The 19,946-nt window shown below is 44.9% G+C and overlaps 1 protein-coding gene and 1 non-coding gene across 4 annotated transcripts in view; both read left to right on the plus strand.

Annotated features, from left to right (window-relative positions):
- LOC106570399 (zinc finger transcription factor Trps1) overlaps positions 1–19,946 on the plus strand; it is a 174,383-nt gene that overhangs the window by 84,178 nt on the left and 70,259 nt on the right. The window lies entirely within an intron of this gene.
- trnal-aag (transfer RNA leucine (anticodon AAG)) lies at positions 5,208–5,290 on the plus strand. The gene has a single exon. It is a non-coding gene; the product is annotated as a tRNA-Leu (tRNA).

Raw genomic sequence — 19,946 nt, forward strand, 5'->3', positions numbered from 1 at the left:
ATTGGCTTTGTTCGAGAGCATCAAATCCGTGACGCATTGTGGGTAAATTGTGACCGACTGAATGACTAGATATGTATAATCTTAAGTGATTTATACAGCGGGGGGTTATAATCCTGAATGCTGATTGGTTAAAACCGCATTCCAGCTGGTGTCTATTCCACAAGTTAACGCTGGCTAAATCTATGACGTTAAAATGCCTATCTACTCTGTTCCATCTGCCCAGCCAGGCAATTTTTTAAAACTTCATCTCCACTATAAAAAGAATCTAGACATTATCTCACATTTCATTTAGACTAATATTTAGTTTTCAACAGCGGAGATTTGTATAAACCTTGCTGTCTGTCTCTCCGACATTTGCAAAATTGTTTCAATATTAAAATTCGATGAGCTACAGGCATGAGCTTGTACTCAATACCTCTGAGTACCGGCAATCCTACTTGATCTGTCTTTCTGAGACCTGGCATACGGAACAGGATCTGGAATCCATTGTGGAGCTGCATGGCTACACAATTGTTAGATTGGACCAAAACATCAACTCTGGTAAGACAAATGGTGGTGGAGTTTGTACATTCATCATCGAGAAATATTGTAATCCTGCCCATATTACAACTAAGCACAAGGTCTGTAATAAAGACATTGCTCTTAACCTACGGCCAGGTTATTTATTGTTTACATAGCCCCCTCTGCTGACACCCAAATAGCTGCCGACTTAATTCATGACCTTGTATCCCAGGCTGAGACAATTACCTGAAGCAGTAAAGCTGATCCTGGGAGACTTTAACATGCACAATCTATCTGAACTTAGCATCATATCAATTACCATGTCCTACCCGAAATGAACCCTGTCTGGACCTCTGTTATGGTAGCATCCCAGGTGTGTATTTTTCCAAGGAATTGCCCAATCTTGGGGGTTGGGATCATAACATGGTTCAGCTCATCCCAGTCTACAAAGCACGTCTGCAGCGAGAGAAGGCTGAAAAGGTGGAGATTAAAAGCTGGACTCCTGAAGCGACTGAAGCCGTCCAGGACTGTTTTGAGTCCATGAACTGGGTGGCTCTGATGGACAGAGCCAATTACCTGGAAGAGGCAGCAGATACCCTCTCTGAGTACATCGGTTTCTGTGAGGATTCCCAAAAAGAAAGTTAACATCTTCCCCAATAATTAACCGTGGGTAACTCGAGAATTTAAAAAAGTGTTTAAATCAGGTGGCAGTAAAGAGGAAAGGAAAAATATTCAGAGGCAACTTTAAAGCAAAATTAAGGAGTACAAAGACAAATTAGAAAACCTTTTCAAGGACAAGGACAGTAGGAAAGCCTGGCAAGGGCTACAAACCATCACAAGCTACAAACCAAAGAGACATTGTATGACTGTTTAAAATGACCTTGCTTTTCAAATTATTTGGACAGTTTCTATTGTAGGTTTGACATGTGTGATTTTACATCGCAGCAAAAAGTGTCATACCAGCTCTTGATATACAGATTTCTGTGAATGACGTCAAGCAATACTTTCAACGTGTCATATGGTCCAGATGGCGTCAGCAGCAAGGCACTTCAGGCATGCGCAGACCATCACGCATTACCATTAGAGAAGCTGTTCCAGCTGTCACTGAACAGTGGGATAATTCCAGACTTATGGAAGAAGTCGCTGATTTCCTCAATACCTAAAAACAATAGGCCAAAAGAAAATAACGATTTACGCCCTGTAGCCCTGACATCTGTACCTATGAAGTGTTTTAAAAACATTTCCCATAGGGCGGCACACAATTGGCCCAGCATCGTTCTGGTTAGGGTTTGGCCGTCATTGTAAGGGTGTAGGCCGTCATTGTAAATAAGAATTTGTTCTTAACTGACCTGCCTAGATAAATAAAAGTTAAATAAAAAAAAATCTACAACAAATTAACTCTGGTCTCTCATCCCAATCAGACTTAAACACATTTGCATACCGTGCCTTCAGGGGTGTTGGTGATACATTACTGGTCATGCTGAACAATATCCATGAACATTTACAAAAGGCAAATTCTAGTGAAAATTGTATTCATTGACTTCAATAGAGCGTTTAACACCATCCAACCCCACCTACTAGTGGATAAACTGGTGAATTTGGGTGTCAACTCTATCCTGACTGAGTGGATTTATAGTTTCCTTGTGAACCGTACTCAACAAGTGAAGTTTAACGCTGCCATCTCTACATCAAGAATGGTGGATACGGGAGCCCCTCAAGGTTGCATACTTTCACCGATACTGTACACACTGTACACAAACGAGTGTCAAGCCTCTGGCACAGCCACAAGTTTTTTTTAAATATGCAGATGACACTGCTGTTGTGGGTTTCCTCCACCCAGACCAAGCCTCTCTTCAAGGTTTTGACAGAGAAACAGCTAAATTCGTCCAGTGCTGTGCAGATAACTGTTTTACTAGGATATATTGGCACGGTTTTGTCGACTTTGTCTCGGGCCTAACAACACCAATCCGAATATAACCTCCAAACGGCGGCTTCTCTGGCATTATCATTTCATTCTACATCAGTAGATCGGCAGTGGCCTGCAGTGCTGGCTGCAATGTCAAACCAGCCCGTTGCTCACCCCACAGAACCCCAGAACAGCTACCGTAGCAGATAAGACAGCTATATGGCCATTACTAATCTACAGTCATTGTTGCTAACAGATGTTTTTACAATTCTGCTCAAGGGTCATAGCACTCATTGCTCATCCCACATAGTTTCAGAACAGGCAGAGAAACATACACCTATACGTCCTTGCTATTGCTAACAGATGTGTTTAGACTTGTGCTTGAGGATCCTACACTCAGTAGAATCTTTTTCACTACCAAAGGGTTCTACCTGGAACCAAAAAGGGTTTTCCGATGAGGACAAACGAAGTACCCTTTTTTTCTAAGAATGTAGCACTTAATGCTCACCCCATATAGCCCCAGAACGGGCAGCTGAACAGACACCTGCCTGGCCTGTATTACTAGCAAATGTTTCTATCCTTGTGCTCAAGGGGTCCTAGCGCTCTCTGCACAGCCCACAGGAAGCAGGGTTTCCCCTCTCTCGCTGTCCTCATTTTCACACTATACCCAGTTTCCGGTCTAATAATACACATGAAAGCCTTGGTAGTATGAATGAAATCAACATCCAGGCTCTTTGTGGGCCTGGTTGCCCTTTAGGGGATGTGGGCTGGGCATCCTGGAAGGTACCAGCTATGCCATGGTGTAGTTGTCCTCTGAGGCTACATCCACTTCCACAACCTAGATAGCTTGCATCTGACTGTCATTCCAGGACTCTGTGTGTGTGTGTGTGTGTGTGTGTGTGCCTGTGTGTGTGCCTGTGTGTGGGTGTGCGGGCGTGTGTGTACGTCAGTGCATGCGTGTTTCTGTGAGGAGCATCATGGCCTGGTTATTTTCCTCCTGGTATAATAAGCTAAGCTGACATCACTTTAGATCCATCCGGGAGGGAGAGGTCATTATATAGTGTGAGCTGGGTTGTGTTACCCTGGTGGTTGGTTATTAGACTCACCCTGCATGGAGGGATTTCCTCTAGGGTCAGCTGGTCAGAGGACCACCTTGGGAGTTTTGGATCTCTCTCACATGGGCCCATAACATAACACAGACAGAACAGACTTATACTCTCACATCCAGAACCATTTCACTTTCACCACCATTCACAGAATATGTCACCCATCATAGACACCCATCTCTGCATTGATTCCTCCGGCCCTGTTGGACCATTCTTGATACACAGGGGAAACTGTTGTGTGTGAAAAACCCAGCAGCTTTGCAGTTCTTGACCGACTCAAACCGGTGCGCCTGGCACCTACTACCAAAGGCACTTAAATATTTTGTCTTGCCCATTCATCCTCTGAATGGCACACATACACAATCCATGTCTCAATTGTCATCCCCTTCCTTTCCTCCCCTCTCTTCCCCTCTCCTTTCCTGCCCTATCCTGCCCTCTCCTCCCCTCCATTCACCTATCCTCTCCTCCCCTCTCTTCTCCTCCCCTCCCCTCTCCTGCCCACTCCTCCCCTCTCCTCTTCTTCCCCTCTTATCCCTTCTCAACTCCTGCCATCCCCTATCATCACCTCGAGGGTTGCACATTTTGGGGAATATTCAGAGGTGTAAACTTTCAGTGGGAATTAATGGGAATATATGGGAATTAAAGGAAATATATGCAAATTAATATTAATACCATTTAAATGTAGATGCTTTTTTGCATTGGGTATATTTACCATATCATATGGAGACAGAAACATAACACGTTTACCTTATCATAAATAGACATAATTGCAAATGATTAAATCCTTTCAATAGAAATAAAACAAACTATTTAGTTATGAATTTAACTTTAATTAAATTAGTTGACTCTTCACATGGGGTGATTTCACTGAAAAACCAAAGAAAGGGAATATTGAATGATCCCCAATGATCCACTGCATCTCCCAAAAACGTTTTCAACATACATCTGTAAAATGATAGTCTAGAATCTAAAGCTTTGGTTGTCTTCCTATCAGGCTTCCATGTCTTCTCCTTGGACCTCCTCAATGTCCACCTCTTGAACATCAGACTCTGAGGCCTCATCTTCACTGTCACTTTCCAACCTTGTTGAGGATGGCTCGCTGTCAGGCTCAAAAGCCTCAAATTTGCCTGGATGGCCACCAATTTGTAAACCCTTGTATTGGTCAGCCTGTTGCATGCTTTGTTGTGTGTGTTCCCAAACAAGGACCAGTTGCGCTCTGAGGCGGCTGATGTTAGTGGGATTTGGAGGATGATGAAGGCAACAGGGGAAAGAGCGTCATATCCACAAAGTCCCTTCCACCGTGTGGCTGATGAGATATGTTGGCACAACTGCCATATTGCATTTCCATCCCAAAGCCCTTGCTTGGAAGTGTACTTCGCTAGACTGCCAAGATCCTTGCCCTCATCCAGGCCAAGGTGTCGAGACACGGTAGTGATGACACCATAGGCCTTGTTGATCTCTGTACCAGACAGGATGCTCCTGCCAGCATACTTGGGGTCCAACATGTACACTTGCGGTGTATATGGGCTTCAGGCAGAAGTCTTCATGCTTTTTGATGTATTTCAGAACTTCAGTTTCCTCTGCTTGGAGCAACAGTGAAGTGGGCAGGGCAGTACGGATTTCTTCTCTTACATCTGCAAGCAGAGCATTGTCTCCCTCAGTCCGTGCAATGGCTACTGCTATAGGTTTCAGTAGTCAGGATGGCCGAGCGGTCTAAGGCACTGCGTTAAGGTCGCAGTCTCCACTGGAGGCGTGGGTTCATATACCACTTCTGACAATTGTTTAGTGCCTCTCCCGCAGGAGTCATGCTGCTTTGCAGTAATAATAAGATGATGAAATAACAATTAGTAATAAACCCTCTCAACTGCAAACCTTATGGTCCCGTGTGGCTCATTTGGTAGAGCATGGTGTTTGCAACACCAGGGTTGTGGGTTTGATTCCCATGGGGGACCAGTATGAAAAGAAATTATGTATGAAATGTATGCATTCACTACTGTAAGTTGCTCTGGATAAGAGTGTCTACTAAAATGTTTCATGAGATTCAGGCTTCTCTCCCAAAATACATCATCCAGGAGGATCCTCTTGATGGGGCTGTCCATATCGGCAGACTGTGATATGGCCATTTCTTGGAGAGACTCCTTCCCCTCCAAGAGGCTGTCAAACATGATGACAATACCACCCCAACATGTGTTTCTGGGCAGCTTCAATGTGGTGCTCTTATTCTTATCACTTTGCTTGGTGAGGTAGATTGCTGCTATAACTTGACGACCCTTCACATACCTAACCATTTCCTTTGCTCGCTTGTAGATTTTATCCATTGTTTTCAGTGCCATGATGTCCTTGAGGAGCAGATTCAATGCATGAGCTGCACAGCCAATTGGTGTGATGTGAGGGTAGGACTCCTCCACTTTAGACCAAGCAGCCTTCATGTTCGCAGCATTGTCTGTCCCCAGTGGAAATAACTTCTGTGGTCCAAGGTCATTGATGACTGCCTTCAGCTCATCTGCAATGTAGAGACCGGTGTGTCTGTTGTCCCTTGTGTCTGTGCTCTTGTAGAATACTGGTTGAGGGGTAGAGATTATGTAGTTAATTATTCCTTGGCCACGAACATTCGACCACCCATCATAGGTAATTGCAATACAGTCTGCTTTCTCTATGATTTGCTTGGCCTTCACTTGAACTCTGTTGAACTCTGCATCCAGTAAATGAGTAGATAAAGCATGTCTGGTTGGAGGGGTGTATGCTGGGCGAAGAACATTCAGAAATCTCTTCCAATACACATTGATTTCATGAGTTGTTGCTATCGATAAGGTGTCTGATTCATCATTTTCACCTCGAATAGAAGTAGAGAGACTTTTGTCAGGAGTTGCTTGTTGTGAGCACTGAGGGAACTTTATGCACTTGGCCAGATGATTCTGCATCTTTGTTGCATTCTTCACATATGATTTGGCACAGTATTTGCAAATGTACACAGCTTTTCTTTCTACATTAGCTGCAGTGAAATGTCTCCACACATCAGATAGTGCCTGTGGCTTTTTCCTGTGAAAATTAGGAAAAAAATAGTAAAGAAAAAACTAATAAAATTCCATGTACAGATTAATAGTTAAGTTAGAAATGATTTAAACACACTTTGCTGTAGTCTACTATTTACCAGTTAACAAAAAATCATGCATGTCATATAAAATATATTCACCCCACCCAGTATTATAATCAAAACTTACCAGAAAGCATGTAGTCCTTGGCTCAGACAGTGTAGTAGTGTGGTTCAATAGCATCTCATTAGTGTGCAAGATCTTGAGAATCAGCTGCACATGTGATGGAAGAATGCACTGTGCATGCAGAGGGTTGCAATTCTATTGAATTTGGGATAGTTTAACCAAAATATGCCACAAGACCAAGAATTGCCTTGTGTATCCCACAAAAATGGTTCACTGTTATAAGCTAACTTTTTAGATAAATGTAAGAAAAATTCCCCAAATTCCAGGGCTTAACTTCCCATGGAAAATTTCCGGAAATATTCCAGAAATTTACCGGAAGGTTTCTGACCTTTTGCAACCCTAATCACCTCTCTTCCCCTCCCCTCTCCTCCCCTCTCCTCTCTTGCCCTGTCCTCCCCTCTCCTCTCCTCCCCTCTCCTCTTCTGCCCTCCCTCTCCTGCCACCCAGCTGTCCAGACAGGGAGGTGATGGCTGCCAAGTGGCCCTGTGTAGCGCAGATTAGATAGTGCCACTGCCTGAGTAAGACAGGCGGAGGAGCTGTGTGTGCGTGCTTGTGTGTGTGAGAGAGAGAGTTTTGTGTGTGTGTGTGTGTGAGAGACACAGCCAGTGTTGCCAGTGTTAATGCAGTCCTCAGAAGCACTCCAGCCTGTCAACACAACCCCTGGACCGATGTTATATAAATCTGTTCTACAGACAACAATGCACTCTGATAGCCAAAGCAGTGTATTTGTGTGTGTGTGTGTGTGTGTGTGTGTGTGTGCGTGCGTACGTGCGTGCATTATGTTTTCATTTCTACATTAGAATATATCTGTTAGCATCAGCATGCGAATACACAAACACTATGCTAAAATGTTGCAAACAGTACAACACTGTTTATACGTCAGCTGTGTAGTTTACCACATTAATGTATGTGTCTGGTTTACACCCTGTTCTATTTACCCAGCAGTCTGTGTTTGTTTTTGGTCGTTGTGCTTGTAAAACTATAGTTGTGACCGTTCGTATGTGTGTGAGCGTTTGTTTTCTCTCCACGCATAGCCTGCTCTACTTCAATGCTCTATCGCTTAGTGTTGCGCCAACACATCTCAGACAGGACAGGAAGTGGGGGGAAAAGCTCCTCCGCAACCTGCAGCTGAATTCCATAACAGAGTGCCACTGGCAGGGAAAAAGAAAGTGAGGGGGCAGTTGAACATAAAGGGGCCAGAGGGATACCTACCCCTGTCTGCCTGCTTTTGGGGACTGGGGCAGGTACTGGGGCTTGGGGTTAAGGCTGGGGCTAAGGCGGGGGCTGGGCCTGGGGCTGGGCATGACGGGGTGGGTTGGAGGAATGATTACCTCAGCGGTGCACTGTCTGCCCGGACGGGGGTGGAATACAGTGGTGCGCTTCAACCACCCGCCTTCCAGGACGCCACTGTTTATTTTTGTCTATGGGCTGATGGGAAATGTGACTGCTGCAGAAACAAACTGACACCCAGTGCAGCCAGCAGACCAGAGCTGGAGCCAGAGAACCAGGGCCAGAGAACCAGGGCCAGAGAGCAAGGACCAAGCAGCCAGGGCCAAGCAGCCAGGGCCAAGCAGCCAGGGCCAAGCAGCCAGGGCCAAGCAGCCAGGGCCAGGCAGCCAAGGCCAGGCAGCCAGGGCCAGGCAGGGTGGAGGCCGGAGGGTGAGGGGGGTTATTCACAGTGTTTCAGAGCTGTTAGCTGGCGGAGGCGTGTGGTGGTGATACGATGGAAAAGATGGCGAGTGCGTGACCAATGTGAGCTGTGGCCTGTTCCACTAGCCCATAATGTTCACAATGGGTTTAAAAACCTTCCAAAAGAGACATAATCACAAGGTAATTCAGCATTCATGCCCGTCCGCCACATTAATTCACCCCCATTTCTGTTGGAGGCACCACACTATTTCCATTGTCCGTGTCATTTGTTAGTACGTGGACGTGAGTAGCTATCGCAGCATGTCATATTTTTTATTTGGATTTTATGGTTTGGCCGCTTTATGAATGTGCCGCTGGTGTTGTTCATGCTGGTTTGTTAGTCTAATGCAGAACCAGCAACCAGCTCAATGCCTGGTTCACATGATTTTGGAAATGACGCCCTTTATCTACTTCCCCAGAGTCAGATGAACTCCTGGATAACATTGTTATGTCTCTGCATGCCGTTTGAAGGCGCTAACTAGCGCCAGCTCAATTGCTAACTAGCATTAGCGTAATGACTGGACGTCTATAGGTATCTACTAGCTAGTAGATACCCATAGACTTCCAGTCATTGCGTTAATTCTAGTTAGCATTGGCTCGCGAAACTACCTCTAACATACTGGACATCCATGAGTTCATCTGACTCTGGGGAAGTACTGCAGATAAAGGGCCTCATTGCCAAAATCCCAAAGTATCCCTTTCTCAACCCACTCCCATTGAGTCACACAGTCAACTAGGCAGGGAGCTGCCCTAGCCCTGCGTTATTATAATCGGCCTGGTCTGTTTTCACTCACAAAAATCTTTAGAACCATTATAAACGTCAGTGAGAATAAAACTCTATGACCCAACTCATTATGTATTATTTACATTTCAACCAAAGCAAAACTATAAAGTATAAATAAAGTAACATTTTATCGGTCAGGGGTTTTGCGTTTGCCATGCAAAATAAGAACCGTAGTGTTACACGTTGCTTCAGACCATAATTCAATAGGTGACTGGCTTCTATTTCTGCGTTTGGGGTTATTTTCATTATTTAATTGTTCTACAATGCTCTGTGTCAAATGTTGAATTACTTGTTAAATTAAACTGGCTCAGGGAAGACATTGTAACATCTCTACAACATTCAGTCAGTCTGGCTGTCTCTGTGTGACATCGTTGGTACAGTCAAACGGAGTGGAAGGAGGTTTGGGTAGAAGTACTCCAGACCACTTTTGATCCTATGTAACTGACTCGGGTTTGAACCAGGTCTCCTGCTAGCCACAGAAATGTGTTAGCCCATGGAGCTGAAGCATAGGCGTTAGCTCAGGGAGCCAATGCAAGTATTCAGGTCTCAGGCAACCAACCGTAAGCACAATCACAAGCTCAATTCCGCACCACCTCGCCTAGCGGTTGAGTCAAACTCTGACCCATGGGGACAGCTGGACAGCGCACATCTCATCTAGTCACATCCCTCTTTTTAATCTGTTCACCACACAACAGTCTAATGTCCACCAGGGTTGATGCTGTGGAAATGTGTTTGTTTACGCTAGCGGTCATAGTAATGGCCATAGGCTCTGTGAGAGCGGGACACACTCATTTCACCCAGTGGGCGGTGCTATACATCATGGCCAATGTAGATTTCAGCACACATACTGGTGCACACAGTGTAGAGAACAAGCTGAACTCTCGCTCGCGTCCAGATTGTGGAATCAATTCAACACAACGCTAAACCATAGGGTACAGGTTGGCTAAGCCTAACTATAGTACTGGATGTTACTGTTACATCAGAGAGCCACAAAGATGAAGTAAACAAATGTAATTGCTGAATTCACATTGTTTGCTATTTCATGCAGCCACAGAATAGAAAGAAACATAAACAAAAATAAATTTGATCTGAATTTTCTATGTTTAAGGTTGAGAGATATCATTATCGCAAAGTAATGATACTGGGTGAGTAAGTATGCATCCAGGATAATATGGTAAAGTTGTCCTCGTGTATAGTCCCTCAAACAAATAAATAAGACAAAGAACATCCAAAATCCATCAAATGAAATTATTAGGATTATAATCTTTTTAAACTTTTACCCCCAATTGGTAGTTACAGTCTTGTCCCATCACTGCAACTCCCGTATGGACTCAGGAGAGGCAAAAGTCGAGAGCCATGTGTCCTCCAACACACAACCCTGCCAAGCTGCACTGCTTACTGAACCCAGAATCCAGCCGCACCAACGAGTCAGAGGAAACACTGTACAACTGGCGACCGAAGTCAGCTAGCAGGCACTTGGCCCACCACAAGGAGGTACTAGAGAATGGGACAAGGTCAACCCGGCCAGCCAAACCCTCCCTAACCAGGACTACTGGGCCAATTGTGCACCGCCTCATGGGACTCGCGGTCGCGGCCAGCTGTGACACAGCCCGGGATCGAACCCAGGTCTGTAGTGACATCTCAAGCACTAGCAATGCAGTGCCTTAGACCACTGTGCCACTCAGGAGGCCAATAAAGTATTTAATGAAGCCAGCAACGCAAATAATTCTTCACAGTGATTGACAGTATACAGGTATTATTGCAAACCAGAGCCTAAATCTTGTCATGATCAGTTTCTTATATTTCATTCAGGTAAATGTAGTAGATTGGTTTGATAGGCCTTTGGTTGGCTAGCAAGGAAAACTTGACGTTACGCATCGTTCACTTTTGGGAAAACTGGTTCAGTCACATGGTAGCTAGCTATGGTTAGTTCAAATAAAGCAAAATTCTGTACTAATATGAAAGTGCAATTGTAAACTATAAAGTATCAACATAGCTTAATTTAGAAATGAGGTCCCAGGCGAAGGGTTCTCGTTTGAACGTAGACCCACATTGGACAGTCCTTGCACTTTGAAACCCATGGTGACGTATAGCACCGCCCATCAGGCGAAATGGCGTGAAAAGAGTGCGTCCCCTGTGAGAGTGTGGCACAGTTTTTATACTGTTGCACCTAATGTAGTGAGGGCACTATGCCTCACCTCTTTCCTCCTCCTCTCCTGTCATTTGTTTTAGTTAAACTGTCTTCGTTCACTTAGATGACAGACAGAGTGGAAAATGAGACATTTTTACAGCTTTTGGTTTGGTCGGTCGAACGCATTGGTTATTCCAGAAATGAGTGTAGCTGAATCCAGACTGACAGCACGTTACTAAGGAGGACATGATTGCTTTGGCCCTGTGTCACTCAAAGCACAAGTCCCACCCCGTCCTCCCAGTACAGCAGAGCCAGAAACAACTAGGTGGTCCTAATAACGTAGGCAGGGTACTGAAACTGGAACCCAAACTAGGTAAAAAAGAAAGAAAAAAAAAGTTTCCCGCACATCGTAATTTGGAGGTTTATATAAATGAGGGATTTGAGTTGGTGGCCAAAGCACTGCTAGCTGCATGTTGGAACACATGAGGCTCAAACTAGGGCTCTGGTCGGCAGCAGAAGTCCTCTGTCTTTACTACACACCATACAAGTCATTGACCTGACAGCAACATTACCAGCCTTCTTCATTCTTTTTTCTCCTTTCTTATTTTTTTTTTCTCCCTCCCTCCTTCTGTCTCTTCTGTCCCTCATGTTATGCCCCAGTATTCCCTCCCTCCTTCAGTCTCTTCTGTCCTTCACATTATGCCCCAGCATTCCCTCCCTCCTTCAGTCTCTTCTGTCCCTCACGTTATGCCTCAGCATTCCCTCCCTTTCTCCTTCAGTCTCTTCTTGTCCTTCACATTATGCCCCAGCATTCCCTCCCTCTTTCAGTTTCTTCTGTCCCTCACGTTCTGTCCCAGCATTCCCTCCCTCCCTCCTTCAGTCTCTTCTGTCCCTCACGTTATGCCCCAGCATCCCCTCCCTCCCTCCTTCAGTCTCTTCTGTCCCTCATGTTATGCCCCAGCATTCCCTCCCTCCCTCCTTCAGTCTCTTCTGTCCCTCACGTTATGCCCCAACATTCCCTCCCTCCCTCCTTCAGTCTCTTCTGTCCCTCAAGTTATGCCCCAGCATTCCCTCCCTCCCTCCTTCAGTCTCTTCTGTCCCTCATGTTATGCCCCAGCATTCCCTCCCTCCTTCAGTCTCTTCTTTCCCTCATGTTATGCCCCAGCATTCCATCCCTCCTTCAGTCTCTTCTGTCCCTCACGTTATGCCCCAGCATTCCCTCCCTCCCTCCTTCAGTCTCTTCTGTCCCTCACGTTATGCCCCAGCATCCCCTCCCTCCCTCCTTCAGTCTCTTCTGTCCCTCACGTTATGCCCCAACATTCCCTCCCTCCCTCCTTCAGTCTCTTCTGTCCCTCACGTTATGCCCCAACATTCCCTCCCTCCCTCCTTCAGTCTCTTCTGTCTCTCACGTTATGCCCCAACATTCCCTCCCTTCCTCCTTCAGTCTCTTCTGTCCCTCACGTTATGCCCCAGCATTCCCTCCCTCCCTCCCTCCTTCAGTCTCTTCTGTCCCTCACGTTATGCCCCAGCATTCCCTCCCTCCCTCCTTCAGTCTCTTCTGTCCCTCACGTTATGCCCCAGTATCCCCTCCCTCCCTCCCTCCTGGTCTGGTCCCATGGTTGGGGCTGGAGTGTCAGACCAGACCGACGGCAGCCCCTTATTCGGCTGGGGAACTACCTTCCCTTCTCTTTCCTTCCTTTGCGTGTAGATGAGTCGTTGTGCTCCGTGCCCAATTGCAAAATGAACATCTGGCCTGCATATTGGTTCCATGTGTGAAAATGAGATCAGCCCAAATAATGACCAGACTCAATCAGGGACCTGGGAGAAAGAGTAATGCATGGTGCTCTTGATTTGTTAGACAGTCCAAATTGGCAGCACCTTATGTAATTAGGGAGCAATTGGCTGAGATTAGACTGGTTTCGGACCCTGACCAATCATTAATTTGGACCCCCGTACATTTACATTCCCCTACGTCCCGCCTTTGCCCCTCCGACCCCCTTCAGAATATTTGCCAAAGCGCTATCAGCTGTTAGCTATTTGTCAGGAACCTCCCTCATACCGGACTTAATTGTTTTAGACAAACAACCAAGCTTGTGGCCTAGTCTTTTATACAGGAAGACACGGCTGCTTTGATCCATACAATATTCCTCAGTAGAGCCTCAGAGCTATTTACCAAGGAGATTTATTCACAGACAAACAGTGGAGCAACTATTCCCTGTTCCCTGACTGTAGCCTACAGAATCGGCCAGTTCATTTCTCTAGGCTCCCCTTCTGCATTCTCTAGCGGGAAACAACAAACCTCCACAACGGTTCGCTTCACTGTGGTCATGAAATGCTGATTAAATGCACTTTTATTTAACAATCAACCTTAGTGTTTTGTTCTTACTGAAACAGTCATTTTCTCTCTCCATCCTCTCATCAAAGTGCTAAACATATGTTAATTCAAAATATTTTTTTAAGTGTTTACCCTTTTGCCGGTAATTTCATTTCAGATTTTCCAATCCAGGTGCTGTTGTAAAACAAATTGGGCCGCTGTGATGTGTGGTTGAATGACGTTGTGGAATTAGCATGATCTGTATTGGCAGCTGTACAACTCTATCCTCTTTGGCTGGGAGATGGGATTGTTCTGATGAGAGTGTACGAGCCATCACTGTTTACCGCTCCATTCCAAAACAGGACATGGTTTTATTGGGGGATGTTCTATTCTACACTCCACATAAAAATCAAGGCCAGAAAGTGGTCAAATATTATGTTCTGGAGAGCTGGTACAGTCAGACATTGAAGTCATTGTCCAGGATTTTCCCTTAAATATCTGAACAGTCCGTAGACTAAAAGATGATATATAAAGGAGGATGATATAAATCCCGTCCCAATAACACATTCCATCCATGAATGCATTGAGATTGTTAGGGCACTATGACTTTTTCTGTTATTGTGTAGTACAACATACATTAGGACAACACCACTAGATTAAGATGTAGGCTGAGGCTACTCCCTGGAGATCCCCAGTCTGTCCCAAATGGCATCCTATACCCTATATAGTGCACTACCTTTGACCAGAACCATGTGGGCCCTAGTCAAAAGTAGTGCACAATATGGGGAATAGGGTGCCATTTGGGACGAACCCATTGTAACCCTGATTGACTGTAGCCTCCACTATGTCATGTCAGACACTGGGTTTCCTCTCAGTCAGACAGAACAACATGGTTGTAGAGTGTAAAACAAACAAGCAGGCTCCCGCCAAGGAGCTGCTCGTCTCGTCACTACACGACCTGCTGTGTGTTCCGTCTGGCACTCTGCCCAACATCTTACACTGCTACACTGCCGAGTGTGTGTGTATTTGTGTGTGTGTGTGTGTGTGGGTGTGTGTGTGTTTGCGTACACTGCTACACTGTCACACCACAAGTGCCTCCTCCCTCCCTCTAACCAATATTCAGGAATTTAACCTGTCTATCCTCCTTCCTTCTAGAGTAATTGCCTTATCTCTCTATAGCCCCTGGGACATCACGCTACCGCGCCACACCCAGCGCCACACCTCGATCATGTTCTGTCTCAGTGCTCTCTCTCATTGTAATTGGAAGAGTAGCTGGTAGGGCTACACTCTCGGAGCTGTTTTTACTCTCACTCTCTTACTCTCTTAGTCTTGCTCTCTTTCTCACTCTTTCATTCTCTCTCAGTCTCTCTCACTCACTCACTCACTCACTCACTCACTCACTCACTCACTCACTCTCTCGCTCTCTCTCGTTCTCTGTCTCTCTGTCTCTCGGTCTCTCTGCCCATGCTTTGTTTGAAGAGGGGCCTCTAAATGAGAAAGGGAGAGAAATAAAGAGAGTAGGGAAATGGAGGCGGGGGTGTGATAGAGTTGTTATTTTTATTAAAATATGCTTTAGCCATGGAATGTGCATTAGCTGTAGATGATTTCCTATTAGAGGCTTATCTGCTAGGCATTTGGCTCAGGGCCTGCTGGCCTAGGTACTATGGTCTGTTTCCCAACTCAATGAGGGGGAGGAGGGGGAGAGAGATACAGGAACGGATGGGGAGAGAGATACAGAATAGGGAGAGAGAGAGGGGGAGAGAGGGAGAGTGAAAGATAGGGACAGAACGGGAGAGAGAGAGAGGGGGGAGAGTGAAAGATAGGGACAGGGGGACATAAAGGGAGATAGAGAGGGAAGGATAGAGAGTCTGTCCATACAGAGTAGAGGGGCAGGGGAATTCACCAAGCGCTGCCATAGAAACCCTGGTCGTCCATGGCACCATTGGCTGAGCCAGTGACGCGGAGCGGTCCAAAGCTCCCCAAGCTACTGTCATTCTACTGAGTAAAAGGAGAAAACGTGAAAGTTTTCTTAAAAATGCAGTTCGGGATCTTGAGCACTTACAAATTCGTAACATATTGTATGAATTGGAATTCATAACCTATCATACAAAATGGATAACGTAGTACACAATGGTGCACAATTTTCGCAGACCCGTTTTGGCTCGTAAGCGCTACTTTCAAAAATTGTCCCAAAGGTAAGTGTCCTCTGCCCATTTATCACCTGTAACAGAGAAGATTTGAGAATTAAAGTGATGCTCCAGAGTTTTTGTACAATTTCAGCCACAATTTTCGCGGACCCGTTTTGGCTCGTAAGCGCTACTTTCAAAAATGGTGGCTGAAATTGTACAAAAACTCTGGAGCATCACTTTAATTCTCAAATCTTCTCTGTTACAAGTGATAAATGGGCAGAGGACACTTACCTTTGGGACATGGGTAAAAAGATGGAGATAAGATGGGTGTGAGAGTGCTGAAGTTTAGGTATGGTTAAAAGTATGTTTAGCTGAGTTATTGGATCAGTGTGGTGTTTGAGTTGGGGCATAACTGGGGAGTTTTCATTTAAACACATCTAATCGAATCCTCCTTACGGAATCTATCTACCATCTCGGGGGTATTTTAAGGTTTGATAAAGATAACTTGTTTGTCACTCACTTTTTACCTTTTTCTTTCACCATCATAAAAAGATGCTACCCCTTCCCGTTGGGGAGAGCTCTGGCATTATAAATTCTATTTGTTTTTCATCAGAAGTTATTCCTCCGTATGGTTTTGGTTCAGTCCTCGAGAAGATTTCCCCTGTCGACTTCATCTACAAAAGATGGAAACTTTTTTGTTTTGGAGAGAGAACTTTTGCCAGAGATACTGCTGCCTTAAAGGTGCAATCTGTGATTTGTACATAGATTTTTAGACTTTTAAGTGAATCTTAAGGAATATAACTTACGAATGCTTCAACTGTCTTACCCCATGAAAACTCAAAATATATGCTTGTTTGTAAACAATGCAATTGTAAAGAAACACTGTGTATCTTTTAAACATGGTTAAAACTATCATTTTATCTCATGGTTGGTCAGTCCTTGCATCCATAGCTCTGTCTATGAATGCGATTGGTTACATTTCTCCAGCCCCCTATCTCAGCTGTTTCCCAAAAAGTGATGGAGGAAAATTCTGTTGTTGTTTGAATTACACTCTGCAGCTTTAAGAACACGATAAGTGAGTATCCCTGTGACAACTAGAAGTGCTCTCACTCCCAGCCACACACAGAGTTCCCCTCGGGAGCAGTGAAAATAATAAGAGTTGCTGTTGCGTAACATCCTCGGGTTACGTACGTTATTGTGAGTGAGTGATACAGTATTCTAGAATTCCGACACTTGTTGCAGCCAAAAACCCCTGCAACCCTGACCTCCAACAGAAGTTCTTAGAAGCTTGTAAAAGCCATGCTCACAAATCTCTGCATTCTTCCCAGCTGGTTCACGCTGCTGGCTGGCTGGGAGTGTGAGAGCTAGTTGAGGCTCTCTAAATGTGGTGTTCATTTTCATTTTTATAGCAGGCCTCATTAGGGACGTGTATGTTTTCACAAACAGGTTATTCCCGACTGCAGATGTTAGCGCTGCTTGCTAGATGCTAGCGTACTGTAGCAGTGTGGTGGATCTGCTCGGCTTCTTGGCTCTCGATTCAGGACTACTGCAGACTACCTCATATCACCAGGAGCAACTCACACACACTCACCAATAATTGATTCACATTCAAAATCCTATTTCACCTAACCCCTAAACTTAACCCCAACCTTAACTCTAACTTTAATCTCTAACCCTAACTCCTAAACCTAACCCCTAACCCTAATTCTAACCCTAAACCTAACCCTTAACCCTAAAATAGCCCTTTTCCTTGTGAGGACCTGCAAAATGTCCTCAATTGTCAGCATTCTCCTTGGTTTACTATTCTTGTGAGGACTTCTGGTACTCACACACACTCACACGCTCACACGCACACGCTCACACACATTCACTCACTCACTCACTCACTCACTCACTCACTCACTCACTCACTCACTCACTCACTCACTCACTCACTCACTCACTCACTCACTCACTCACAACATAACAGCAATCAGTCTATAACGTGTCTACTGCTTCTTGTACCTGTTTTTTCAACCTGGATCTCAGTTGTGTTTTTGAACAAGAGAACAGCTTTTTAGCAGTATCTTTGCTGTTTTACATCAATGTAAATGATGTTTTTGAACTAGAGGACAGAGTTTTGGAAACAAACGCACTCTGAATAACAGCAAGCTGTTTACTGTTAGGGTTTTAGCACGTTAGGTAACTCCTGAATGGAAAGTAGCCCACATGCATGCCAAGGTGATAGAGAACTGAGGCTTAGCTGAGTTGACAGTCACAACCTCACCCCACAAGCTGCCTGCTGATTGGCTGCTGTGAAGGTGTGTTTGTTTCAAAGCCAAGGCCTTATTCATTAATTTGTATGCGTGAGTATACTATGTTTATGTGTGTTTTTATTTTTTTTATGTATGTATGTGTATGCATGTGAATGTGTGTATGTGCACGTGTGTGTGCATGTGACTGTGTGTGTGCATGTGACTGTGTGTATGTGTGGGTTCATGTGACTGTGTGTGTGTGACTGTGTGTATGTGTGTGTGTATGTGCACTTTGTTTGTGTGTGTTTTGCTAGGATCCTGAGTTAATTGGCCCCGTGGCAAATGAAGCAGGAAACAATAAGCTACATGCTGACCAACCGGAGCTTCTCCTGAGCTGCACTGAGCTGAGCGGGCCAGAGGGAACAGGGAGGGGAGAGCTGTCCTCAACCAGGTCTTATGTTTAACCTCATCGTTAGAGAGGGGAGGGATCAGCACCACTGGACCAACTCCTGCATGCCCACCCTGCTCTCATCTCCCAGGAAGAACAGTCCATCCAGGATACTTAGGGAAACAACGATGCAAAACAGATCTATTTTCTCTATGGTTGCATCCCAAAGTGTATCCTATTCCCTATATAGTGCACTACTATTGACCAGAGCCTTATGAGTAGTAGTAGTGCACTATATAGAGAATAGTGGGGCATTTGGAAGGCGTACTATATTAACAACACTTTGTTGTGTCGTTATATTAAAGCTGCTTGGGAATTTGGTAATATAGGGCCAGGCACATTTGACATTGTTTTTGTTTTGCATTCTGCTCCGTGGTAAAATAAATCATAGTACATACTCTGCTGTTCTATAGCGCGTCCATTGATGCAAGCGTTTCGCTACACCCGCAATAACATCTGCTAAAACATCTGCTTAGGAAACAGCAGAGAGAGCACGCCCCTATCCACATCGACGGGACTGCAGTGGAGAAGGTGAAAAGCTTCAAGTTCCTCGGCATACACATCACTGACGATCTGAAATAGTCCACCCACACAGACAGTGTGGTGAAGAAGGTACAACAGTGTCTCTTCAACCTCAGGAGGCTGAAGAAATTTGCCATGGCCCCTAAGACAATCATAAACTTTTACAGATGCACAATTGAAAGCATCCTGTCGGGCTGTATCACTGCCTGGTACGGCAACTGCACCGCCCACAACCGCAAGGCTCTCCAGAGGGTGGTGAGGTCAGCCCAACACATCACCGGGGGCACACTGCCTGCCCTCCAGGACACCTACAGCACCCGATGTCACAGGAAGGCCAAGAAGATCATCAAGGACATCAACCATCCAGAAGGCGAGGTCAGTACAGGTGCATCAAAGCTGGGACAGAGAGACTGAAAAACAGCTTCTATCTCAAAGCCATCAGACTGTTAAATAGCCATCATTAGCCGTCTACCACCCGGTTACTCAACCCTGCACCTTAGAGGCTGCTGCCGTATGTACATAGACATGGAATCACTGGTCACTTTAATAATGGAACACTAGTCACTTTAATAATGTTTCCATTACTGCTTTACTCATTTCCTATGTATATACTGTATTCTATTCTACTGTATTTTAGTCAATGCCACTCCAATATTGCTCGTCCATTCTTTTACTTTAGATTTGTGTCTATTATTGTGAATTATTAGATATTACTGCACTGTTGGAGCTAGGAACACAAGCATTTCACTACACCCGCAATAACATCTGATATATATGTGTATGTGACCAATAACATCTGATAAATATGTGTATGTGACCAATAACATCTGATAAATATGTGTATGTGACCAATAACATCTGTTAAATATGTGTATGTGACCAATAACATCTGATAAATATGTGTATGTGACCAATAACATCTGATAAATATGTGTATGTGACCAATAACATCTGTTAAATATGT

Source organism: Salmo salar, chromosome ssa14 (assembly GCF_905237065.1).
Source record: "Salmo salar chromosome ssa14, Ssal_v3.1, whole genome shotgun sequence".
Taxonomy (NCBI): Eukaryota; Metazoa; Chordata; class Actinopteri; order Salmoniformes; family Salmonidae; genus Salmo; species Salmo salar.